Genomic DNA, 6,534 nt, shown 5'->3' with positions numbered 1-6,534 from the left:
TTTGCTTTCTGCCATAAGGGTGGTGTCATATGCACATCTGAGGTTATTGATATTTCTCCCAGCGATCTTGATTCCAGCTTGTGCTTCATCCAGTCTGGCATTTTTCATGATGTACTCTGAATATAAGTTAAATAAGTAGGGTGACAATGTACAGCCTTGACATACTCCTTTCCCAGTTTGGAACCAGTCCATTGTTCCATGTCTGGTCTAACTGTTGGCTTCTTAATCTGAATACAGATTTCTCAGGAGGCAGATCAGGTGGTCTGGTATTCTCATCTCTTGAAGAATTTTCCACAGTTTGTTGTGATCCACACAAAGGATCGGTGTAGTCAATAAAGCAGAAGCAGATGTTTTTTCGGGAACTCTCTTGCTTTTTCTATGATCCAGTGAATGTTGGCAATTTGATCTCTGGTTCCTCTGCCTTTTCTAAATACAGCTTGAACATCTGGAATTCTCGGTTCACATACTGTTGAAGTGTGGCTTGGAAAATTTTGAGCATTACTTTTCTAGCGTGTGAGGTGAGTGCAATTGTGCAGTAGTTTAAACATTCTTTGGCATTGCCTTTCTTTGGGATTAGAAGGAAAACTGACCTTTTTCAGTCCTGTGGCCACTGCTGAGTTTCAAATTTTCTGACATATTGAGTGCAGCACTTTCGCAGCATCATTTTTTAAGATTTGAAATAGCTCAACTGGAATTCTATCACCTCTACTAACTTTATTTGTAGTAATGCTTCCTAAGGCCCACTTGACTTTGCATTCAAGATGTCTGCCTCTAGGTGAGTGATCACACCACCATGGTTATCTGGATCATGAAGATCTTTTTTGTATAGTTCTTTTGTGTATTCTTGCCACCTCTTCTTAATATCTTCTGCTTCTGTTAGGTCCATACTATTGCTCTTCTTTATTGTGCCCATCTTTGCACGAAATGTTCCCTTGGTAGCTCTAATTTTCTTGAAAAGATCTCTAGTCTTTCCCATTCTATTGTTTTCTTCTATTTCTTTGCACTGATTGCTGAGGAAGGCTTTCTTATCTCCTCTTGCTATTCTTTGGAACTCTGCATTCAGGTGGGTATCAGTTCAATTCAGTCACTCAGTTGTGTCTGACTCTTTGCAACCCCATGGACTGCAGCACGCCAGGCTTCTTTGTCCATCACCAACTTCCAGAGTTTACTCAAACTCATGTCCATTGAATTGGTGATGCCATCCAACAATCTCATTCTCTGTCGTCCCCTTCTCCTCCCACCTTCAATCCTTCCCAGCATAAGGATCTTTTCCAGTGAGTTGGTTCTTTGCATCAGTTGGCCAGAGTATTCGAATTTCAGCTTCAACATCAGTCTTTTCAAAGAATATTCAAGACTGATTTCCGTTGGATCTCCTTGCTGTCCAAGGGACTCTGAAGAGTCTTCTCCACCACCACAGTTCAAAAGCATCAATTCTTCAGTGCTCAGCTTTCTTTATAGTCCACCTCTCACATCCATACATGACTAGTGGAAAAACGTTGGCAAAGTAATGTCTCTGCTTTTTAATATGCTGTCTAGGTTGGTCATAGCTTTTCTTCCAAAGAGCAAGTGTCTTTTAATTTCATGGCTGCAGTCACCATCTGCAGTGATTTTGGAGCCCCCAAAAATAAAAGTCTGTCACTGTTTCCATTATTTCCCCATCTATTTGCGATGAAGTGATGGTAGTGGATACCATGATTTTAGTTTTCTGAATGTTGAGTTTTAAGCCAATTTTTCACTCTCCTCTTTCACTTTTATCAAGAGACTCTTTAGTTCCTTTTTGCTTTCTGCCATAAAGATGGTGTCATCTGCATATCTGAGTTTATTGATATTTCCCCTGGAAATCTTGATTCCAGCTTGGGCTTCATCCAGCCTGGCATTACTCATGATGTACTACGCATATAAATTAAATAAGCACAGTGATAATATACAGCCTTGACATACTCCTTTCCTGATTTGGAACCAGTCTGTTGTTCCATGTCCAGTTCTAACTGTTACTTCTTGACCTGCATACAGATTTCTCAGGAGGCAGATCAGGTGGTCTGGTATTCCCATCTCTTGAAAAATTTTCCACAGTTTGTTGTGACCACACAGTCAACGGCTTTGGCATAGTCAGTAAAGCAGAAGGAGATGTTTTTCTGGAACTCTCATGCTTTTTCAATGATCCAGTGGATGTTGGGAATTTGATCTCTGGTTCCTCTGCTTTTGTCTAAATCCAGCTTGAACATCTGGAAGTTCACGGTTCACATGCAGTTGAAGTCTGGCTTGGAGAATTTTGAGCATTACTTTGGGTATTTTTCCTTTGCCTTTAGCTTCTCTTCTTTTCTCAGCTATTTGTAAGGCCTCCTCAGACAACCATTTTGCCTTTTTGTATTTCTTTTTCTTGGGCATAGTCTTGATCACTGCCTCCTGTACAATGTCATGAACCTCCGTCCATAGTTCTTCAGGCACTCTGTCTATCAGATCTAATCCCTTGAATCTATTTGTCCCTTCCTCTGTATAATCCTAAGGAATTTTACTTAGGTCATACCTGAATGGTCTAGTGGTTTTCCCTACTTTCTTCAATTTAAGTCTGAATTTTGAAATATGGAGTTCATGATATGAGCCACAGTCAGCTCCTGGTTTGTTTTTGCTGACTGTATAGAGCTTCTCCATCTTTGGCTGCAAAGAATATAATCAATCTGATTTCATTATTGACCATCTGGTGATGTCCATGTGTAGAGTCGCATCTTGTGTTGTTGGAAGATGCTGTTTGCTATGACCAAAGTGTTCTCTTGGCAAAACTCTGTTAGCTTTTGCCCTTCATTTTGTACTCCAAGGCCAAACTTACCTGTTACCCCAGGTATCTCTTGACTTCCTACTTTTGCATTCCAGTCCCCTATGATGAAAAGGACATCTTTTTTTGGTTGTTGTTAGTTCTAGAAGGTCTTGTAGGTCTTCATAGAACTATTAAGCTTCTTCAGCCTTAGTGGTTGGGGCATGCTGCTGCTGCTGCTGCTAAGTCGATTCAGTCGTGTCCGACTCTGTGCGACCCCAGAGACGGCAGCCCACCAGTCTCCCCCGTCCCTGGGATTCTCCAGGCAAGAACACTGGAGTGGGTTGCCATTTCCTTCTCCAATGCATAAAGTGAAAAGTCAAAGTGAAGTCGCTCAGGTTGTCTACTTGAAAGTTATACAGTCGTGTCTGACTCCTAGCGACCCCATGGACTGCAGTCTACCAGGCTCCCCTGTCCATGGATTTTCCGGGCAAGAGTACTGGAGTGGGGTGCCATTGCCTTCTCCGGGTTGGGGCATAAACTTGCATTATTGTGATGTTGGGTGGATTGCCTTGGAAACGAACAGAGATGATTCTGTCGTTAGACGCACTAGGCAACCAAGAAGTCTGTGTGAACTTGCTTTACTGTGGTGGTCTGGAACTAACCCCACATTATCTCCAAGGTATGCCTGTACAATTTAGGTCTTTCCTGTAATGAATTACCTTATGATTTCATTTTTCTTCCCTTAAAAAAAAAAGAAACTAGTTAAGTCCTTCATTATTCTGCAACAGCTCTGTAAAATGCCTCTGTACCAAATTTTTATGTGGCCAAAACTATCAGTCAATCTATTGTGTTAGATTCTTATGACTGCTTTAACAAATTAGCATCAACTTACTGACTTAAAACAACACACATTTATGCTTTTACATAAAAGTTCTGGAGGCTGAAAGTCCAAGGCAGTTTCACTGGATTGAAACCAGTGTTGCCAGGGCCATGCTCTCTGCAGATGCTTTTGGGGAGAACCATTCCCTGCTATACTTATTTCCTTCCAAGACAAAAAATTCGAATACTGCTTAGATGATTCCAAAGTGTAAAAAAGATAATTTTCCAATTCTTTTTCTGAAGTAGATACAAAATTGACATCCCAACTTGGCAAAACTACATAAAAAAGAAAACTACTGATCAATTTCAGTAATGTATATTAATTCCAAAATCCAAAATAAAATTTAGCAAGCAGAATACAAAGTATATTTAAAAAAATAATTCATTATGCTCAAATACAAGATGGTTAAGTATTAGGAAATCTTTAATATAATTTATTATCTAAATATATCTAAGGAGGAAAAAAAATGATAGAATTTATTCTCATAAATGCTGAAAAGAACTTCAGAAAAATAAACACTTATTTATTATTTTTAAAAGTTATATGCACATAAGCTAAAAAGTGGACTAATAACCTCTTGAATAGAGAAACACAAAGACATTTCTATTAAGATTAAGAAAGGGAGCATGTCCACTAACTTCACTACTGTTTCATATTGTAATGGAAGAAATAGCTAAGGTATTGCACAGGATTTTAAAAATCAGATACACAAAAATTAGAAATAAAAACACCATTGCAGATAACATGATTGTGTATCTGTAGAAGTCAGAAGATTCCATGTTAAATCCAAAGCATATAAATGATGAAGGCATTCAATCATATTTTATATTAACACCAAAAATCACTGATATTCTTACATATGAAAAAGTTTAAATATTTAATGTAAGACATTATGCATTTAATGCAACAAAACATTCAAACACCAGAAATAAATGCCTTAGGAAATTATCAAAATTTTAAAACATTTGTCAAAGATTCAAAAGTATGCTTAAATAGGAGCATCTCTTGTCCTTGGATGGAATGATTACAACATAATAAAAATGTCAAATTTCTTCATTAGTATAATTTCAACAAAGTACCAATAAATTTTAAGAAGTTGATTCTAAACTTCATATAAAAAGTAAACAGGCAAGAACACTAGGAAGCCCCTAAAAGAGAAAAGCAGCAAAAAAGGCTAGCCTTACGTATGTTAAAATACACCATAATGCCCCTATAGTTAAAGCACTGTGGTTTGGGTATGTGAATGGAAACCTACACATTGAAACTATACTGTTCCCTGTCTTCCAAACTGGCAGAAATTCAAAAGCTTGACAGCAAACTCCATTACTAAGACTACGAGGAAACAGTCTTTCTCAGACATAGCTGGTAGGAATCCAAAATAATGCAGTTCCTGGGGATAGGAATTGAGCAATGTTTAACAAAATGACATGTTTCTAGCCTGTCAACAGTCTAACTTCTAGGAATCTACTCTGAAGACATGTGTCAACAGCCATGTTAGCACAATCTGTAACGTCATTTGTAATAGCAAGGGATTGCTTATCTGTGCAGGAGAACAATGGGATAATAAACTGTGATGTATCAGCACAATAAAATATTTGGACAATACTTAAAAAAAATAGAATGAGGAAGGTCTCTGTGAGCTGAGATGGAGAGTTGTCAGTTATATTGTTTAGCAAAATCAGTGTTTAAAGTAAACTATCTTTCATGTTAGAAATAAACGCAAAAAAAATCGTGATTTTTTAAGATGTTCTAGATAGTGGTTTTATCTCCTTTGTATACATACCCAGAAGTGAGATTGCTGGATCATATGGTAGCTCTATTTTTAATTTTTTGAAGAACCACCATATTGTTTTTCATAGTGCTCTATCAATTTATGTACCAGCCAATAGTACGTGAAGGTTCTCTTTTCTCCACCTCCTCAACAACACTTTATTTCTTTTCTTTTTGATGATGGCCATTCTAATAGATGTGGGGCAATATCTCACTGTGGTTTTGACTTGCTATTTCCATGATGATTAGTAATGTTGAGTTCCTCTTCATGTACTTGTCAGCCATTTGTACGTCTTCTTTAGGAAAAAGTCTATTCACGTGCTCTGTCCATTTTTTATTGGGAGGTCTGTTTTTGTTTCTGCTATTGATTATATGAATTATTTACAGATTTTGGATATTAACTTCCTTATCAGATATATGATTTGAAAATATTTTCTTCCATCCCTTAGGTTACCTTTGCATTTTGTTGATTGTTGATATTGCTGTGCAGCTTTTTAGTTTGATGTAGTTCCACTTACTGATTTTTGCTTTTGTTGCTTGTGATTTTGATGTTGTAGCCAAAAAAATCATTGCCAAGACTGATGTCAAAGAGTGTTTTCCCTGTTTTCTCCTAGTCAGTTCAGTCAGTTCAGTCGCTCCTCCTGTCCAGCTCTTTGCGACCCCATGGACTGCATCACGCCAGGCTTCCCTGTCCATCACCGACTCCCGGAGCTTACTCAAACTCAGGCCCATCGAGTCGGTGATGCCATCCAACCATCTCATCCTCTGTCGTCTCCTCATAATGTAATGATTTCAGGTCTTATGTGTAAGTCCTTACTCCATTTCAAACTAATTTCTGTAAGTGGTGTAGATGGGGTCCAATGCCTTTCTTTTGCTTGAGGATATCCAGTTTTCCCAGCACCATTTATTGCAAAGACTCTCCTCTCCCCACTGAGTATACTTGGCTCCCAGGTCAAACATTAGTGGGCCATAATATGTTTAAGGTCCATTTCTGGGCTTTCATTCAACTGTGTCAGAGAGGCACTGTGACCTGCCCAAGGCAACAAGTCGGTCAAGCAAAGCTGACATTCAGACCTCAGTCTCATGAACCCTAAGTCAGGGCTGCTTCTCCAAGCTTCTCCAGACCATC

The sequence above is a fragment of the Bos mutus genome, chromosome 13 (assembly GCF_027580195.1).
Source record: "Bos mutus isolate GX-2022 chromosome 13, NWIPB_WYAK_1.1, whole genome shotgun sequence".
NCBI lineage: Eukaryota > Metazoa > Chordata > Mammalia > Artiodactyla > Bovidae > Bos > Bos mutus.
Note: the sequence above shows the minus strand (reverse complement) of the source record.